This window comes from Ptychodera flava, chromosome 8 (genome assembly GCF_041260155.1).
Source record: "Ptychodera flava strain L36383 chromosome 8, AS_Pfla_20210202, whole genome shotgun sequence".
Lineage (NCBI taxonomy): Eukaryota > Metazoa > Hemichordata > Enteropneusta > Ptychoderidae > Ptychodera > Ptychodera flava.
Genome location: NC_091935.1, coordinates 44,212,848 through 44,232,838, shown reverse-complemented (window position 1 = coordinate 44,232,838; position 19,991 = coordinate 44,212,848).

Below are 19,991 nucleotides of genomic sequence, written 5' to 3'. Positions count from 1 at the left end.
TTCTAGAAAACTTGGTGGAAAGGTGGAACCAGGTCCCCACCCTCCGCCGGCTCCGCCCCCCGCTCCGCGCCCCCCTTCTTCCCATTCCTCCCACTCTTCCATCGTCATCCAATGAAGTCCGCCCGTAGGCATTGCCTGACTCATTGCCCAGCCGTAGAGATTGTTTGCATCGAGATATTTTATTTCGGTCACCGGCTTCTCCGGATCGTAATTCCCGTAAGCAGGATGATTTGTCTGTAAATAATGAATATTACACTGGCTGATGCCGCCTCGAATTCCCCGTTGTACGAAAGTCATCTGCTCAGCATCTTGAATGAGTTAAACTTATTACCCGTGTAAAGTAACATAGCATCCCATGTCAAGCCAGGCGCTGACATGTAATGGGCCGGATCTAACTATATGCTTCTAAACATGTGTCGACGAAAATTTTCGAATATATTAGCAAGAAGGAGAACATCCGTCTCACAATAGAATTCCATATAATCACGAATCGTCTTACATCCAACTTCGTCCCATACTCGCAAAGCATGTTCGTAATCGGACTCTGAAATCCCCTCTTCCGTCAATTCGCTATAAAATTCCCCCCTCTCCGGGAGCTGGTCCTCTCCCAGTCTGTCAACCGAGTCTAAATATTCGTAGGGGAAGAAACCTTTCGCCCTTTGAATGTCCGGGTACGAAAGTGGCGCCGCCGTCCACCCCTGGGTCTCCGGCACAGTTTTTGCCAACTTCGCCAATGACCCCATCATCAGCTGAGCACTGTCCATAAACTTTATAGAAAAGAAACGTCTCTTTATCTCCCTCTTCCCTCCGGCAACAACAATTGAGGCGTGAAAAATAAATGTTTTCGAGAGACCCATAATTCCTCCATTGCTCGTCTTAGCTATGATTTTAGGCTCTGGTCCGGAACCCCCATCATCTCCTTCGGTAACGATTTCATGTAATTCTTTCAAAATAAAAGAACCATCGTATCCCTTGAGGTTGTGAAAGTAGATAGGAATGGTTCTCGACGGCCGGCATCCTTCGCAATAGAAGGTCGCTCCTCCTTCACTACTCGGTATCCTGCCGGCTCTCCACATGCAATACAGACTGGATCACATCCGTCGCGCCGGTAATTAGAAGGATCCCTCATCGGTATTATTTTCCAATAATACGATTTAGAATAATACTCGGCCCGTTCTTTCATATCCTTTAGAAAGTCTGTAACACAGGAGAGACCTGTGAATGTTCTTTTACCATAAACAGTGGGTCGGCCCGGGCCTCGTTCCGAAGGTCCCCCACCCCGTTCCACCATAACATACGAAAGACAAATTGGAATGTGCCGGCCGGTCCCCTTCTCAATAATTGCCTCAGTATCTGCATAGACGACGTAGGGAGAAGGAACCTTCTTCCGATGTCCTTCAAATTGACACACTTCCTTAGGAAAATCTGGCTGGGCAGTGTCTGTTCCACAGTATACCTGATGTTTTTCTAATTCTTCTGTTGACTTAAAACCTCTTTTACAAACCATACAAATACACTTCCGTCTGCGCTCATTCTTTCGATTAGTACGAGAATTACGAAGGCGATTTTCCGCAGTAATTGGTACGAAGTGAGAACGGCCGCCGTCTTCGCCAACTATCAGTAAGATATTTGCTATTTGATTCCTATCACCTTCGGAACGGCTTCACCTTCGGCTCGCCGGCACTATATAACACAGTTATGTCGGACGGGGAGCGGGATCATTTTCGTAGATCTGAAATACTTGAAGTTTGATGCCTGGATTTTGCTGCTCGAAGCGCCTGAATACAGTCAGATCGGCGGGCGTGGGCGTGGGAATACCTTCCCAACAGTAGTCAGCCATAAATGGGGCGTACGTATTCCATTTTCTCCTTACCTGACCACATTTCTTTTCACGAAACTCGGGGTCGGCCAACTTTAAACTTGCTACGATGGCGTATTGAAAACAGTTCTCGCTGCCCGAAGGTAGCACCAGATCGCTAACACAATGCTTATTTTTTAACCATCTGGGAAGTTGGACTGCGCCAGCCCCAGCCCCGAGTAAAACTTCTACTAGAATTACTTCAAAATTAAGTATCTCCTCGAGAACGAGACCAGAACCCTCAACATTTTCAATTGTATCAAGCATACGATCGTAGCGATCTATTAATTGTTGCCCCCCATCCGATCCCGATCCTCTTACATCTTTTGTGTATGTATCATTTAATTTAACATACAATGAACGCGGTTGTGTATTACCAGTTTTCGGATCCGATAATTGACTTCCATTTCAGTATAAACAGAGTACATCTTTCGTTCCGAAGGTTTCTTTGACCATACCTTCAATATCCACCAGCTCCCCGATATCCTTGACTCGCTTGACTTCAGGAAATTTTTTTGTAAAACTGCTCCCTTGAATGCTGTATGTAACTGGCCATCTTTATGATATATACTATCCTAAAATTTTTAAAATGAAAAATAATTATTTTATGATAGGTCATCAAAATCCACTATAATATTTTTGTCAGCATTTATTTGTTTATATATCTCACCTAATCTTTCTAAGTCGACTAGTTCTTCCACATCTTGAATTTCTGGTTTATTAGGCGCAGCACAAAATATTAATCTCTCAACAGTGAAAGAAAGGCCACGCTTACTTAAGCGCGGTTTAAATGCTAAGAATTCTATCTTACTACCTTTTCGGATATTACGAGGTACAATAGCAGGATTTTCTCGGACTGGTAGTAACGGACTCACTGTTTTAAAACCGCAGTCAATTTCTTGAACCATATCAATACATGTAGCGAAATCGTGATTTCTCCCTCTCCCTCTTTTAAACTGAAATTTAAAATACCTCATGCCCGGCTGTGCCTCGCTCCCTCGCTTCTGATACACTTTAGATGGATTGTAAAATCCGATAGTATTCTTGGAGTGAGCGGCCAGGCTTGCAGCATAACTTTTAGCAGTGCTTGCATCGAAACTTTCACCTAGGGTACGGAATATTATTAAATCGGTAAACTTTTGAAGACTCAGTTGCCAACGGACACACACCCCATCGCATGTAGCAGGATCTCCTCCCGAACCATATTTAGGTCCGATGTTGAAAACTACTTCTAGCTCACTGTCTACGTATATGAAAGGATCTACATATTCACCAAATACTAATTTGCCTCCATCATCAATTTTGATGTTTTCTCCGGTTTCAAGTATTTTTATTGCATCTGAAATAGAAAGGATTGTCATTGTCTTATCGTATATATCTTAATAAAAAAAATTTTAAAAAAATTTCTATGATATAGTATCCCCAAAATGTCATACATATTCATAAATGGACCAACTGGAAGTGGTAAGAGTTACGATGCAGTAAATTTGGATCCGTATCACGTACCAGAATTTGACACTAGTTTTTCCAGCAACATTGCCGACTTTATAATGGGCGTGTCACCCCCGTTTCGATTGCCGATTTTCAGAACCAGTTTATAGAACATACGCTTAGTTTACAATGTCAGGCTGGGAGGAGGAGGGAGGTTTCCCTCCCTTCAGAACAATACATTATTTGTGACTCTTCCATAATTCAACATCTGACTTTTTCTCGAATCCGGGGCGTTTCCACGGAGTGGAGAAAAAAAGATTGTTTCTAGAGCATTTGACCATTTACCCAGTTTCATTATCATATTCAAAGATATGCCTTGGGATTATTGCAGGCGAATGTGTTGACTCGAGCCAGGTCGTACGAAATAGCCGCCTTAGAAGAACTAGAAGAGATTCACAACAAGTTCAAACAGACTTTCTTAGAAATTTGCCACGACTACAGACTTCCATGTTTGGTAATTCGGAACGCTCTTACCCCCCTCGTTCTCAAGAATATACTTAATCCAACAATTGATACCGAGACAGTCGGACCAGTAGAATATCCACGAGCTTTTGACTTTGGAATTGCATGGAGCGGCGGCAGCCAGGGATTTTAATAGACGGTTTCAAGGAGGAGGAACTTGAAAAAGCGTACTTCCCACCTGGTCAAGAACAACTAGAACAACCTCGAGTCTCACTAAAGAACCTACACAAACTTCTTAACGCTTGTGAATCTGTGTGTGCTTATAATGCTTCGTTTGACCTACGAGCACTTGACATTATGAAACCCTACGGTTCTGTAACACCGGACTTTGAAGTTACTTGTCTATGGCTCATGTCAGTTGTGTACATTATACTTCAACCAGAACTTATAGATAAAGCTGAAAAAGGGGGACTCGAAAGAACGGACTGTGGTAACATGAGAAGTCGTTTTGAAGATCTTGCAAACTTAATATGTTCAGGAACTGAGGGGGTACCACCTCATCCACATACGGCCGAAAAAGATGCAGTAAGTGAACATTACTTACGACAGTACATGATAAATACTTGGCCAGGTGGGGGGTGGAAGTGGGGTGGTAAACTGACACTTTCGGCTTTCAAGAAATTAAGACTTTTTCCATGGTACTTATTGAATAACTTTCGTAAATACTTACGTTAGTACTTACGTACTTGACAAGTACCATGGACAGGAACTTACGTAGTACTTGACAAGTACCATGGACAGGAACTTACGAAGTACTTACGTAGTACCAGCACAGGAACTTACGAAGTTCTAATAACATTTTCCTCCGGCTCCCAACTATTGAAACTTTCTGGATAACCTTTCCATTTTATCAGATAATATTTCTTTCCTCTAATTTTTTTCGTCTTCAAATTCGTTCTACTCTGTACAGCTCGTCGCGTTCTGAAGGTGCGCTCTGAGTTCATCAGAATAGAAAGTGCCGAGTATTTCCTCTCCATTCAGATCTTTTATTTTGTAAACTTGTGGCGTTCCTAGTCCAGCTGCGTACACAACTTTTGAAACCACGAAAATCTCCTCTGTCCAATTTGGCAAATATCCTTTCTTAAAAGTGGTCTTGTATTTTGTAATTCGGACACCGTTCTCCCGGCTTGAATTCAGGTTGGCTCCCCCGGCTGCCAACTCAGGACCGAATAGTGTATAAAATGCCTGCCAATCGTTCTCCTCTGTTACGTCCCTGGGTTTCATTTTGATACTTCCGTGAACGGTGTTATTGTAATTCTCGAGAAGGTGGGGTAGAATAGAAAGCCATTCACGTGTCTGTCTGTATGTAAAGTATTTCCACATCATCGTCTTGAGGGTCCGATTAAAACGTTCAACGACGCTAGCTTTTTTGTCACTGTAGGTGTGAAACCAATGAATGCCTGACTCCTGGAGCCACCCCTGCATTTTCTGATTAGTAAATTCCCGCCCCTCATCTGTCTGAAGTTTGTCGGGTCTTCTCCAGATTTCTTAATCACATCTTGTAGTGCCTTCAGAGTGTCATCGGCCGTTTTTGACTGTATTGGCCTAGCCCAGGCATATTTACTGAGTACATCGATTACTGTTAGCATGTATCGAATGTTATGATTCTCTTTTGTGAATTGGGGAGGGAATTCCACGAGATCCGCTTGCCACTGTGAGTCTATCGATGTTACAAAAACGCGTCGGCCGCCCGTAGCATGAGAACGAGGTACCGGTTTATGTAGATTATAAGTTAGCTGAGTTTTTAACCAGTCCTTCACCTCTTTCTTAGTGACGTGGAGTCCGCTGGCCCGTGCTGCGTCATACAATTTTTGTACACCTCCAAAACCAGTTTTCGGGTTGTAATATAATTCTCTAAGAGTGCCTTCGGTAGAACCTTCGGCTTCAGCTTCCATAATTGTTATATTATACGAAAAATTTTATGTCGTACGGATTCCGTAAACGAAATACTAGTTTACTGAATGGCCTACTTTCAATTGCTTGATTAGGCCCACGGCTTCCCGTTCTGACACCTCCATTCCATATTCTTTATAATAGTTTTGTTGTCTATCTTGTTCGGTGTGTAAAATAGTACTAACATCTGTATGTTTTCCCTGAATGGTTTACTAATACTAGTATATTGTTGAGTCAGAACCCAGACAGATAATCCATCGTGTCTTGCGCTGAAACCAAGTTGGACTAAAACGTTACTGCGCTTCTTCATATCTTTGGACGAGGCGCAGTCGTCGAGGATTATTAAAGTGTTCGTGCCGGCCCATTCTTTATGCACGTAGGTTAATGTATCATCCACTGCATCGAGTCCGACTGGAAATATAAACACATTATCATCGGTGAAAATGAATCTTCTATTATACGCTTTATTATTCATGAATGTTGGGCAAATGAATATCACATATTCGAATTTCCTTAAGTACGGACCGGTGAGGAGGTCCAACATAAATTCTGTTTTGCCAGAATATGTCGGACCAGTTATAATCATGTTGAATGGTGGGGTTACGTATATTGACATTTCCTCTGGATCTATATACTGTAAATTAATGAATCTCTTCTAGTTCTTTTAAGTTACTGGTTCGAGTTAGATGAAACCCAGTCACATCGACAGCATCTGAATGAACTATATAGTTAGTGACTTTATTCCAGTACCTACAATAGTAATGAATATTGCTAAAGATAACAAACCAATTTTACCATATTCGTGAATAGGGTCTGCAGATGCTGCCCGTTCTGGGGAGGGGAGGGGAGGCCCCCGAGTCGTGTCATTGTGAGGTGACTCTCCGGGCTCGTCCTGCCACTTCACAGGATCTCCCCCCTCCATCTCGTGTACAGCACTTTCTCGAACTTCCGTGTTTATATCACCGTTCACCCCGAAGGACATAGATTCTGTAGCGTATTGCAATTCATTATTATAACCCGAGATTGCCGGGCCCGAAAGAATGACCATCTCAGACGGCAAGAGAAGTAAATTGGGCGAAACTGCCATATCAAGTTTGACACCAGTATTCATTATTGTGTCTTGATATCGCCTATAACTAATTACTTTGTCGGTATTACGAATTTCATCTTCGAGGAGAACGCCGAATTCTTTTCGGACTTGCTCTGCACTGCCAGTATCGCCCACTATGGTACTGCGAATATTCGCTTGTGCGCCGAGTATGCAATATACGTAGGCTTCAAGGCTTTCATTGAGGCGGGCTAGGCCAGCCTTTGTTAGTCCCGAGTCTCCCTTCAGAGGAATGAAACTATTATATTGTCCCTCCGATCCATCATTTCGGAAGAAATAATAGTGTGGTCGGTCTTTGTCGGACAGTACATGTTTTTTCTTTCCAAAAATTGTATGTGTATAGAAAACGCCTCCGTCGGAGGAGAGGAAAAAGTCATGACCGTTGTATATCGCTTTTGGCTGTCGAACAGGGCCACGATTAGTGTAATATTCATATCCATAACCAAGACCCTTATTTTGACCTTTTCGATAACGAAAGTCGGACTTCGTTGGACTTATATTTCCAAATTCTGTACATAGAAGTTCATATTGGACGAGATTGTACGGATTGTCGCCCGCTTTGAAGGTGGGGGTATCGTCTGGAAGTGCAACGCCCATTTCATGAAGGATCCGACGTATTGTAAAGTATACATGGAAACGACAGAATGATCGTATTTGCGGCGGAAATTTCTTATCGAAGAGATGGGCGAATGATATACCACAACCAGTAGTGCTGCACCATACCGCGAAATTTAATTGCTGGTCCCAGTATTTCATCTTTGGGCTGCCCAGCCAGACATTACTTTCTTTGCTGTTCTATGAGTGATTACATTATCTTTGAACACATCCCGAGGATGGAAAGTAAATTTATCTGTCGGCGTTACATATATTTCTAAGTCCATGAGAATAGGTTTTATTCCCCCGTCCGTTTGGAAGGAATATCAGCATGCTGTACTGTCGGTACGCTCGTCTTATTCAATTGAAAAGCAACTGGGAATAGGTCTGTACTCATTATTCGTGTTTCTATATACAGATAGATTTAAATGGAGGAGAATTTTCTCGGAATCCCTGTCGGAATCCCTATCGGTACGATACTAACATTCCAGACCATGTTCATATTATATTTCGGATTCAGGTTTAAACGAATTTTTTATTTTTTACTAAGAATAGATAACATACTGCAAACAATGGAGAATTTAATAAAGTCATCGGCAGCGGCAAATATGGCAGCGCATTCCGAAGGGGCTTCGGCGCCTTCGGACAATAATCAATCCATAATAGAGACAAAACGTGAAAAAATACTCTGTGTCATCGCAAGTGGTCAAAGTAAGTTATTTTTTGGTAAGGAGATTTCAGTTGCTGACGTAGAAAAATGGAAAGATGAAACGGTGGTTAAAGCCTTCAAAATGTACGAAGCGAAATACAGTTCTCTTATAAGTGATACCATCACTCAAGTTTCATAGATCTAGGAGCCCGTGCAATCAGTCAGGTAGTTCCAATCGATGATCGAGATAACTATGCCACTGATCTTAAAAAGGATTTTATTCTAAACAGTGAAATAAAACGATTATCAGGACGGATAGGGTACACGTGGGGGCCCCTGATTGCTCTAATTTCCACCGTTTAATTACGGGTAAACATTTAAATTTTAAAAAAATCGGGTTTAATATAGTACCTGAAATAAATGGATTCAACTTCGCCGACTCAGCAAACGCTCCGCCAGGGACTCCGTCAGGGGCCCCGCCGACGACCCCCACACCGCAAACGGCTCCGCCGACTCCGACACAGCGCAACATAGAGAAAGTGACGTTACCGCCGAAGCATCCAGGGAGAGTTGCTGCGGGCAAGAAATTAGCGGAATGGAACAGGCAAAACAGGGAGAAGAAACTAAAAGCAATGGAGAGGGAGGGGGGGAGGGGATCGATGCGGTAGCAGACCTACCGCCTACAATGAAAGAACAGTGTGATAATAATTCACGCTGGTATAATAAATGTTATCTTGTTTTAGGAATTGTGGGAGTTTCATTGACTGCATTAGGGCTATATTGGGGGCGTGCTCGGCATACCCCCTGTCCCGTTAATCGATCGAGTCCAGATCGGAAAGATCCTCCCCAGAAAGCGAAAAAAACAGAGCACGTAGCAGCTCCCTCCGGAACAGTTCCGACGGGAGGGGAGGGGGAGGGGGAGGGAGGACCCAGCTCCTCTACATTGTATGAGATGGATTAACTCCCCATATTTTTTATTTTTATTTTTTATTTTATATACTAGTCAGCAATCATGGATATTAAAACAGTTGTAAACACAATGTACGATGGTATTGTAATCGCAGGACTTGCGATGGGATATCTTATGATCTCCAGCAAATTTCTGAAAATAGAGGTGGCGATCCAAGTCGACCAAATTTAACTCGATTGGCAAAATTAGGCGGTGCGACTGCTGCCGCGGTTGCGACCAAAGATCTCCTTGAACAGAAAAATATTATTCCTGCAGAACCTTATACTTCGTAATAATAATATTCATCGAACATTTATACTTAGTAATATATACATACAACGTACAACGATGATCATTTGGATTGAAAGCAAAACAGGTGAACCTGTTACTGTTAATTTTTACCCTTGTATTGACACGACACAGTTTACGAAGATAAGACTGCTAGAGTGCGGACTATATAATTCATGGCATAACATAACATCGACGAATAATGTAATAAAATATCAAGAAGGTGACCAACCGAAGAAGACTAAATCAATACGTCCAGGTAACTACAATATCGATACGTTAAACAAAGCAATCGGGTTGAAGCAAAAAATTAATTTTGAAAAACATCTGCCGACAAACCACGTTCTTCTAACTTTGGCTAAAGATGTTAAAGTTTATTTCAATGCTACAGGTAGCTTCGCCAACGTCGTTGGCTTTTCAGATAAGCCAGAGAACAACCCAGTTATAAAAAGTACTATGAGTCCGAAGAAAGTGGATTTCTTAACAGTCACTAAATATATAGTTCATTCAGATGTAGTCGATGTTACTGGAAATTATGTTTCATTGGTTCGGGTGCCTCCGGAGGATACATACAGGGGAAAGTAACGAACTGTTTACAAATACTTCCCATCCGGGATACGAGAGAAATAAGTGAAAAGGTTACTTACGATTTTAAAAACGGAGCAATTTCTATGCCATTGAGAAAGGGGGAGATTACATGAATTCAATGCGTATCTGGATAACAGATCAGGATGGGAACAATGATCGATTTCAATAACTGGCCAATTAGCTTTTGTATTGAATTATTGTAGTCCCGAAGCGGGGCCGGTGTAACCCTATCGGAAGATAAACCATCCCACGACCAATCCTCCAGCAATATAGATCATCTCATATTTCTTTTGCTCAGGACTGGGCTGATAATAATCTGAGAATTGCGCTAACGCTTGCGCTGGACTTGACGTAGAGTTGCTTTGCACCGCTTCTGCTTCTTCCAGGATTTCTGCATCTGTATCTCTTAATTCTGCCGCAGCATGTGCGTCCTTTGCCTGATTTTCTCTTTCCCAGTCAGCCTGTAGTAATCTTTTTTCTGACCAGACGTTGCGATCATGTTCAAATTTTTCTAATGCTTTATCATGCGAACTTTCTCTTCAATAAGAGCCTCACCATTCCCAGAAAGCTTTTGACCGATAATATTTCCTCCTGTGAATGCGTTGCATTTAATACAGCACCGAGAACTGTCATTCCTATAGCTGAAGCCATGATTGTGTATATTACAAGGTATTATTTTAATTTTCACTGTATATAGGTCCCTACGGAGTATGTCTGATCCAAGTGGCTTCGTCTAGGTACAATTCGTATGCAAAATCTTGAGCTTGAAGATCTGAGTGATGTTAAAGTTAACAATAATACTAAGATGGCTGCTAATCATAATAAGGATTACGTCCTTCGTTATAAAGACCGCGAAAAATATTCGTTTTAGCCAATGCTGCGGCGCCACCCCACGAGACATGCTGTAGATTTTCCGAACTTAAAGACATTGATGAAACTGTAATTGACGCCACAAAGGCTTCGAATGATTCTACTCCTTTTGCTCTGACATGGGATGGGGATAGTCAGAAATTCATGCCTTATAATGTGCCGCGTAACATCTTAGATATATTGGATAGTGAAATTGCAGGAGGTGTTGCTGAACCACCAGGAACTCCGAATGTGATTTATTTTGATAGCAATGTAAACAATATAAATTGTTAGATTTTCGTAGTTGGCTTACTCCTACAAATCCATACATTGCACTTCTTGGTATACCAATTCATCTTAAAATTAGTCCTCTTAATACAATAATGAAGGCAGATAATACACTAAGAAGGTGGATAACGAGGGGGAGAATTATTGCTCGTATACAGCTAGCGGAGTTCCAGTTAGATTATTTTGGGACACAACTTTAAAGAAACTGGGTCTGAAAAGTGTCGGTGATGAGGCAGCTGAATTAACTTTACAGACAGTAAATCAACAGATGACTGATAATATGAAAATACTTCACATGGTACAGTTCTCATTAGATGTGTAAGTTAGCTACTGGAGATGATTTGACGATTTGGTTGGATATTATGCTATGAAAACAGATAACAGAACAACTTGTGATATTATCATAAGTATTGATAAAGATCGGGAGGGGAAATGAGTATTGAATGTTTTGTTGGTGGGAATAGAATAGAGAACGACTTAGGAACTACATTTGTACGTAGAGATAAAAGAGTGAACACTTTAGATATCAGTACCATTCATCTGAAACGTCTCATATTATTTGAAGTAATGGTCTTCCGTCACATTTTAAGTTCAGAGGAAATTACTAAAATTTTATCTATCAGGTGAACAAGTTCGCCCCGATAGGAACTTCGTGTTCAACATCAGCTAGACTCCGCGACCGGCCGGCCGGACTGACAACGGGGGTCCTTTATATAGGCTAGTTTGATGGTGATGACTCACACGGAATTTCCCGTACACCTTCGGAACGTGTATAAACATGCTCAGCAGGGAATTTCCCGCTTAGTTCAGGACAATGCACTGCTGCGCGTGCGTGAGTTCGTATATAGGTCAGGGTCACACTTTAGTTACATGGATGGTTAATTTTCCTTCGCTTCATGTAGATAAATGAATAAAATGGGGTGTAAAATTCTTACTTCATCCCAGTTGACCACGTTTACTTACTACTCTGGTGGCACCAATTCAAAGCGGTGGTGAATACCATTCTCAGGTTTTCAAACACACTCATGACATGCATGTCTGGTTCATTGTCTTTCAGCTGGACGGCAATTGTTTGTGAATAGAGAGGTGTTCCACTTCAACAAAACATAGTCAACTCGCTTGACATAATGGCTTTTAATAAATGTAAAGCATTCAGACAGCCAAAAATGTCACCGTGGCGTGGGTATTTATGTAATTCGGCCATTTGCCTAGGTACCTTATGGACTGTTGACAGGGATAGAGTCACATTGGCTGGCGCGATGAAAACTTGGAGTATCTTGTTCAGAAAAGGGAACCGCAATACTCATATCAGAAAAAAACGCCGTCCAGTTGGTTATGACTTGTCACTTACACATACAGTATAATAATTGGCTTCACAATAAGAAGGTGCTGCCTTCAAACTTACTTTGAAAGAGACTTCTAACGGGGAAAGAAGACGGACTAACAGCTGTCATTGCAGATAATCATGCTATATAGTACCCCTACTTACCAGATTTTAGAAACCCTATAGACAATGCAGCTACATTTTATCGAGTGCATAATTGTCAATTTGAATGTGTTATTGCACTCACAAATTGGTTAAATGTACCCTACAGAGTTTTCAGTCTCCAGCAATTGACACTTCACAATTGACGAATATGTTGCATTTGTCCTGATTAAATTCAAATTGTCAGTTTCACAGCACAGCAGTCTTTTACTGCTGCCATACAGGACGAGACAGAGTAAACTTTCATCAGAACAATAATTTTAAAAACTGGCTTAAATATTAAGAGATAAGATCAATAATGTAAGTGTGGCCAATTTAGTAATGTAGGGCCTTTACAGATTGATTTCATTGAAAACAAGGCAGTATTGCTGAAGGCAATGAGTACTTGTGCCGTGATAGAGTAATTTTGAGGACAATATATACTAGTATTCAAATATGGTCTTGAATTTCCTCCTGTCAATTAGGCATTTGATTAACTGGTTATTAAACGAAGCAATGGCATGGCAACGGCAAAATATGTCTAGCAACTTTTGTGGATTTTGAGGCAGGGGTTCTTTATTTATAGTGGAAATTACTTAAACTCCTTCAATATTCAAATTAAAGCAAATTTCTTTTGTTGTCGATGGTAGATGTCTAATAAATATAAGTATGTGCACAAATAACATGGTGTTTGTTTAACTATATTATGGTGGAGATTTCAGAATCCGATCGTGACCACCCCCTCACAAAGTCTAATGGTGCGTCCCTAAGTGAATTGTTCTGGCATTGGGAAGCAAACTCAACATTACAGGATTTTATTAGAGCCAGTTAAAGGGCCTGAGAGGTAACTGCAAAATTTAACCAACCTCAAGTTACCATTTAATTTTCGCAGATATTCATTGCTATCTATAAATTTTGCTTATGGCAGAATAGGCAAACAAAGAAAAGTTTTTGTTAATTCTGCCATTTTCCAAAGCTTGCCATACTATTTGAAAAAAGGGTATAAATGGAGTGGATTCCTGTCCCATCCTGAAGTAGGTTGCACCATGTTGTATTTGTAAAGATGGAAAGATTGCACGTGCACCATTTTTGGTGTTTATCATAATTGTATGGCAGTACTGTGGCCATATTCGGGAAGAGAACTGGTTGCCTTACAGAAATCTATCCTTGTAGTTCAACTCAATGGATAATTATACTTGAATAAACATCGCAGAGTCAGAACATTTCCATGAACTAACTTTAATATAATAATAAAATCAAAAAATATTCTCAAAAGTTGTGCAAAATTTGCATCAACTTAATGAGTGTTTGATATAACCTACTAATCTATGAACTGCTAGACAAACTTTTGAACTGTTAATCAAGTGTCAAACATAGCACCAGAAATCGAAGCACAATCTGGAAACCTTTTTGAAAATAACACAACTTGCGAGCTTTTTCCTGAGTAACATTAAAAACACAACTGAATTAACTATATTATCAAACAATGTGTGCAATTATTACACGTAACTCTCTTGACAATTGGGTTTGGAAAAATACAAGATTTATCCACTAAACGAGTGGTAACCTACACATGTATGAAACTATTGAACACGTTTATCAAACATTCATTATCTATACAAGTTGAATAGTTGTTGAATGGAAATTGTCAGTGAAACATGGTTAATTTGCCATTCTATATGAACAATGAGAGGAAGTGAAAAACACAACATAATTGGCTTTTAAGGTTATTTTTATGACAATTAGCAAAATGTCACCACAACAGACACTGCATTTTTACAATTGGTAGACTTGCTTTGTTTAAAGTTCAATTAGCTGTATCTTCTAGCGAATTTTCCGTTAGTTTTGATTGAAATGATCACTGGCTCATGTTGAATAGCCTGTAAAATAACAGAGAATCGCATATTATTCGGAAACATTACGTGCCCTACAACTAAATAACATGTGATTTTACGACGAAATTTCAATTTTTGTCCGGACAGAAATACAAACTCTGTTGACACGCGGATTGCAACGTTGGCATTCTTCTGCACCTGCGCGAGCCATTTACAGCAATTTCAAAATAAATATTCATTACTTATGCCCGGTACTTACGTCGTAGTCCATTGTCCGAGCACGTTGCGTAGCCAGATGTCTGGCAATCCACGACGCAATGTTGTTTTGATCCCGCAATAAACGTGAACTTGTACATCTCGTGTGATCGCGGCGTCACCACATCTGCGTTCTCCCCAGCACGCTGAGCATGCCAGACGTCAACAAACGAGCTCGGAAGGGCAACACGTTTGAACAAAAATTAGCAGTTTTATGTGGCTATAACATCACTAATCATGTTTGTTTCTTCGTAAAACAACATTTTGCAACAAATATGAGCCTCCAACATGGAATTTTCTGAGGTAAAAAATGGTCAAAAGTTACAAATAATGGCCCTTTAACACTGCAGGATTACCGATTAATATACTGTCAGGAAATGGCCAAGTTAGCACTAATTTGGTGTATCCAGACGCAGATTCTGAAGTGATTGCATGCATGCATGCATGCAAGCTATTGTAAAACGATCATTGACAATGACATAGTCCCACTTGTAATAGGAGTATTAGTCTTGATGGGGCAGGGAAATGTGGTCATTAAGAAGTATCACTGCAGTGTACATGTTGAGATCTATGGGCACGTAGGTCTGTGTTGTTGTTCCCAATTTGAAACATCAGGCATGTCTAAGTTCTGGTTCTGAATGGGGAAAAAAGATCAGACCTCTAGCTGTATTGGCCAGCCAAGAAATACATATGTGCATAATAAATGAGGTACAAGATGTGACATCTTAGGTCTAATATCTTATCAAAATTGAAGGGTATAGAACTTGTGGTTACTGAGTTATGCATATATATGTATAATCAAGGTCAAAGGTCTTCAAAACATTTTGAAAAAAAACATGTATTGCTAATTAATGCCTATATGCCAAAATCAGACCTCTAGCTCTATTCGCTTGCCCAGAATTAGATATGTGCATAATTAATGAGGTAAAGCGTGTGTTGGCATAAGGTCTCCCATCCTACTAAATATAAAGAACATAGCACTTGTGGTTACTTATTTATTGGCATAAAACGTACATTTAAGGTGAGGTCATCGAGGTCACATGACATTTTGTCAAAAAATTTACCCTATAGTTATCCCTATATACCAAAAATCGGACATCCAGCTCTATTGGCTTGCCCAGAATTAGATATGTGCATAATTAATGAAGAATAATATGTGGCGTCATAAGGTGTCCAATCATACCAAATATGAAGGGTGTAGCACTTGTGGTTACTGAGTTGTGGACAAATATATATATTTGAGGTCAAAGGTCATTGAGGTCACGTGACATTTTGTCAAAATAATTTTATTGCTAAGTTATTCCTATATACCAAAAATCAGACCTCTAGCTCTATTGGCTCGCTCAAAATTAGATATGCGCATAATTAATGAGGTACAATATGTGGTGTCATAAGGTGTCCTATCATACCAAATATGAAGGGTGTAGCACTTGTGGTTACTGAGTTGTGGACAAATATGTATATTTGAGGTCAAAGGTCATTGAGGTCACGTGACGTTTTGTCAAACAAATTATATTGTTAACTTATCCCTATATACCAAAATCAGACCTCTAGCTCTATTGGCTCGCTCAAAATTAGATATGCGCATAATTAATGGGTACAATATGTGGCGTCATAAGGTGTCCCATCATACCAAATATGAAAGGTTTAGCACTTGTGGTTACTGAGTTATGGACAATAATGTATATTTGAGGTCAAAGGTCACCAAGGTCACATGATATTTTGTCAAAATGTCTGCGATATCTGCGTGAACCGATGGACTCACTGATGGACTTACGGACGGATATGACCCAATCTATAAGCCCCTGGACTTTATCCGTGAGGACAAAAAAGCTGTGTCACTGCATCCTTTAGGCAATATGAATACGATGAGAAACTAAATTTTTATTTTTCTTGGCCTTATACATGGGAGTCTATGGAGAACTGCCTTATACATGGGAGTCTATGGAGGTGTAAACTAAAAAGTCCTCTAACACGGCCAAATTCGATCGCATTGTGAAACAAATCGACGTGCATCTGTATGGGGTTGGGTACTATTCTTGTGCAAAGTTTGAAAGAAATTGACCAGGGCATAGATATATGCGTGAACGGACGGACGGACGGACTGACATGACCAAACCTATAACTCCCCCAGGACTTCGTCCGTGGGCACTAAAAACAACGCAACAGTTATTACAGCTACACCGGTGGTAGGTTCATATCCAGAGCCCCGTACGGTCTGCCGCCGTCGCTTGAACACAATCTCATAAACCTGGCCATATGGGCAACTGTGTATGGGCAGCTGGATGCTTGACTTCCCGGAGAAGGCGAGCTGTCACGTTCAAGCTCAGGATTCTTTGTCGATCAAATTTCAGTAAATTTACCTTAGATGAAATTTTGTCTATAGGCTGAAATTTCGCCGAAGTTTGACAAAATTACATCGATTTTCAGGTTCATATCAGACATTTTTGAGTTTTGAGTGCAGACAGAAATAAGTTTTGAGGCAACATGGCTGCGACCCCATGTTGACCCCTAGCCCTGCGTACGATGCTATGTGCTACAGCTAACACACAGCATCGTACGCAGGGCTAGCGAGAGAGTTGCCGACATCGACGGTTATTTACGAGAAGTGAATAAAAGACTGTCATTTTTGGAAGCGATCGAGTAGCTGAGGTAGGCTGGGATACGACTTGGGCCCAAGAACGCTGAATTTCGGCAGTAATTTGGCTTTTTACGTCAAGTCCCAAAATGGATTGAAGTCACCGACCCTACGTACGGGTCTTTGCAGGGCTGTGGTGAGCGGGGCGATTAGCTGTAGCGGAACACACAGCATCGTACGCAAGGCTAGTTGACCCCAAGTGAAAATGTGTTCGCGATCAAATCTTCCTATATTTTTTTCAGAATTTTCGACAAAATCATTGCTTCTTACATCTTTTGTAAAATATAAAATACTAAAATAAAAATGCGATGTGCCATGTCTCCTGATTTCTAAAATATCGTTCGTTGACCGTTCGACGGAATACTCATTTCGCAAACTTGTGACACAGTTGAAATTCAACACTGACCGCCAAATAATCTTAATGAGACGAGATCATTCTAGACATCCTCCAAATCATCCAACCATTCGCGTTAGAGTTCAGCTCGCTTAGAGTATCATAACATTCTTCGGCCTTCTTTAGATCGACCCTAATCTCTCCCATTTAGGAAATAAATACACAAGCTACCTTGACAAAACTTCGTGCACCATCCAGGACCAAACGCACTACAAATCTGTCTTGACGTCATCATCTCCTTACATGGTAATCGGCATACCGTATTTTTTAGCAAAGGAGACACAGAATACGTCGGAGTATTCAGTTTCAAAACGTATTACATTGTGTGATGTTGTCAAAAAAAGGTAATGTTACTGCAGTGGTATAAATTACAAAACATAAAAGTTCAAATCAGTTTATTTTGGACTGGCTTTACCCAACATTTCATATTGTTTCTTATGCCAGATTTGACCACGTGCTTACTGGCAACCCCTTTACATGCAAATTTTGTGTCAAATGGTACGTGTGTTCTCCTGGTAAAACAAACGTACGATTTCTAAATGAAGGAGGCGAAATTTGCCCTCAAAACTCGAAACCACCCCTTTATAATATGGGGTGTACTTAGCTATTTTGAACGAGCTACTCGAATCTGCAGCTCTATTTCGAAATGATGGTCTGGTTTTCTCAGCTCAAGGATAAGTGTTCTCCATCACTGTGGGCATTACTATTCTCAACTGGGGGTACAGTTTCCAGTCGTAATGTTTTTCATTGTGTCCGGGATATAAAACCTTTCCTTTTCACTCTTTTACTTTGATTAACACTAGTCCACATCTTGTCAGCGATTAAACATGTTTCAAGTTTAAATGTTAAATTCTGGTCTCGAGCCCTCTTGTTCGACCAAACTGAAATTACCCCTCCCACTTTGGCTCGTCCAGTGGGTGTAGCAAGGGTCGTGCCATCGCCTAGGAAACGGAGGGTGCATTAATTGTTGCATTTCGATGCACATTTTGATTGCTATTCAGAAGATTTTGTGGCAAAAACTCAGATAGAGAAGCATTAATATTCACATCTCACTTATTCAAGACTGGCTGAGAGCAGCACTTCCATTCAGTTAACATCATTACGCCATTTATTATGCCAAGAAAGATGAAGCCAAGACATTTTGCCCTCCCTGGTCTCAGCCAGAAATGGTTATACCTTACAGAGTTTTTTTCCCACGGAATGAAAACAAATGTACTTGGGCTGAGGCCCAAGTACAATAATGACAGGAAAGTAGAAGTGTACATTTTACAGTTCGTTCACCTCTTTCTCAATCGTATTTATGAAATACATAGGCAGCTATACGTTGTATAGCAACTCATCATAAGTGACCATCAATTGAATCCGATCTCTGGTCTCTATAGATTCCAACCATCAACCTCAACCCGCTAGTAATGGAAGAAGAGCGAAACTCTGCAAGCATACAATTCTGTACCACGACAACTGTACTTATCTAGCGGACAAACCATAGGGGGTCGCCTAAATGTCCCTTCCCAGGGGTGGGTAGGTGTTTCGTTGTATTGCTAATAAAGATATATTCTACCAACCTTTGCTGTTTTGGTCTTAACTTAGCACTACCCTTGACAATCTTGCGTTAACTTTTTATCACCATGCTGCATCTGTTATCAGAAGAATTTGATTGCCTAATGCGCCAAAGCAAGCGAGTGTAAATTACTAATCTGTGGACGCTGTCAACAGATATCACTGGATTATTACTTTGGCAAAGTCAACAACGAACGCGCCAGTAAGAAAACGGAAAAAACTGAACACCCGGTAACCGTTATTTTGTATAACATAAAATTCGTTGATGAAAAAAAGTGACCTTGACATACATCAATAGAGCAACAAAACTAATTAGTATCATGATCATGATTTTACATCTTTGTACATTACTTGTAACATCTATGCCTAAACAACTTTTCTTTGATTGTACCTCTTTGCAACATATATCAAAGTTGTTTTCACTCCACTAGATCAAATGCCTTTGAAAATTCTACAAAAGCACAGTAAAATTTGCATCTTTTGCTTGATAAGTATTTCTAAATAATTGACTGTATAAACATATTGTCAAGCGTCGAATAACCTCTGCGGAAAACCAGCCTGAGCCTCGTCAATTTTTCCAAGCGCTTCTGACCAGAAGGTCAAGTGCCAAAAAATGTGATCCACATACTACTATTCATCAGTTATTGCAATTTGGAAGAAAATCAGTTGAGATCTATGCAGTAGATTTACTATTGAAAAAACACCTATCTTATTCATGCGTCTTGGAGAAAATTAACAGCGATGTAGATGCAGAGACATTGAGACTGGCCGAGATTTGACGCTTTATGAGTATAGGGAACACGCAAGGAGGATTTCTTTGAAATGGT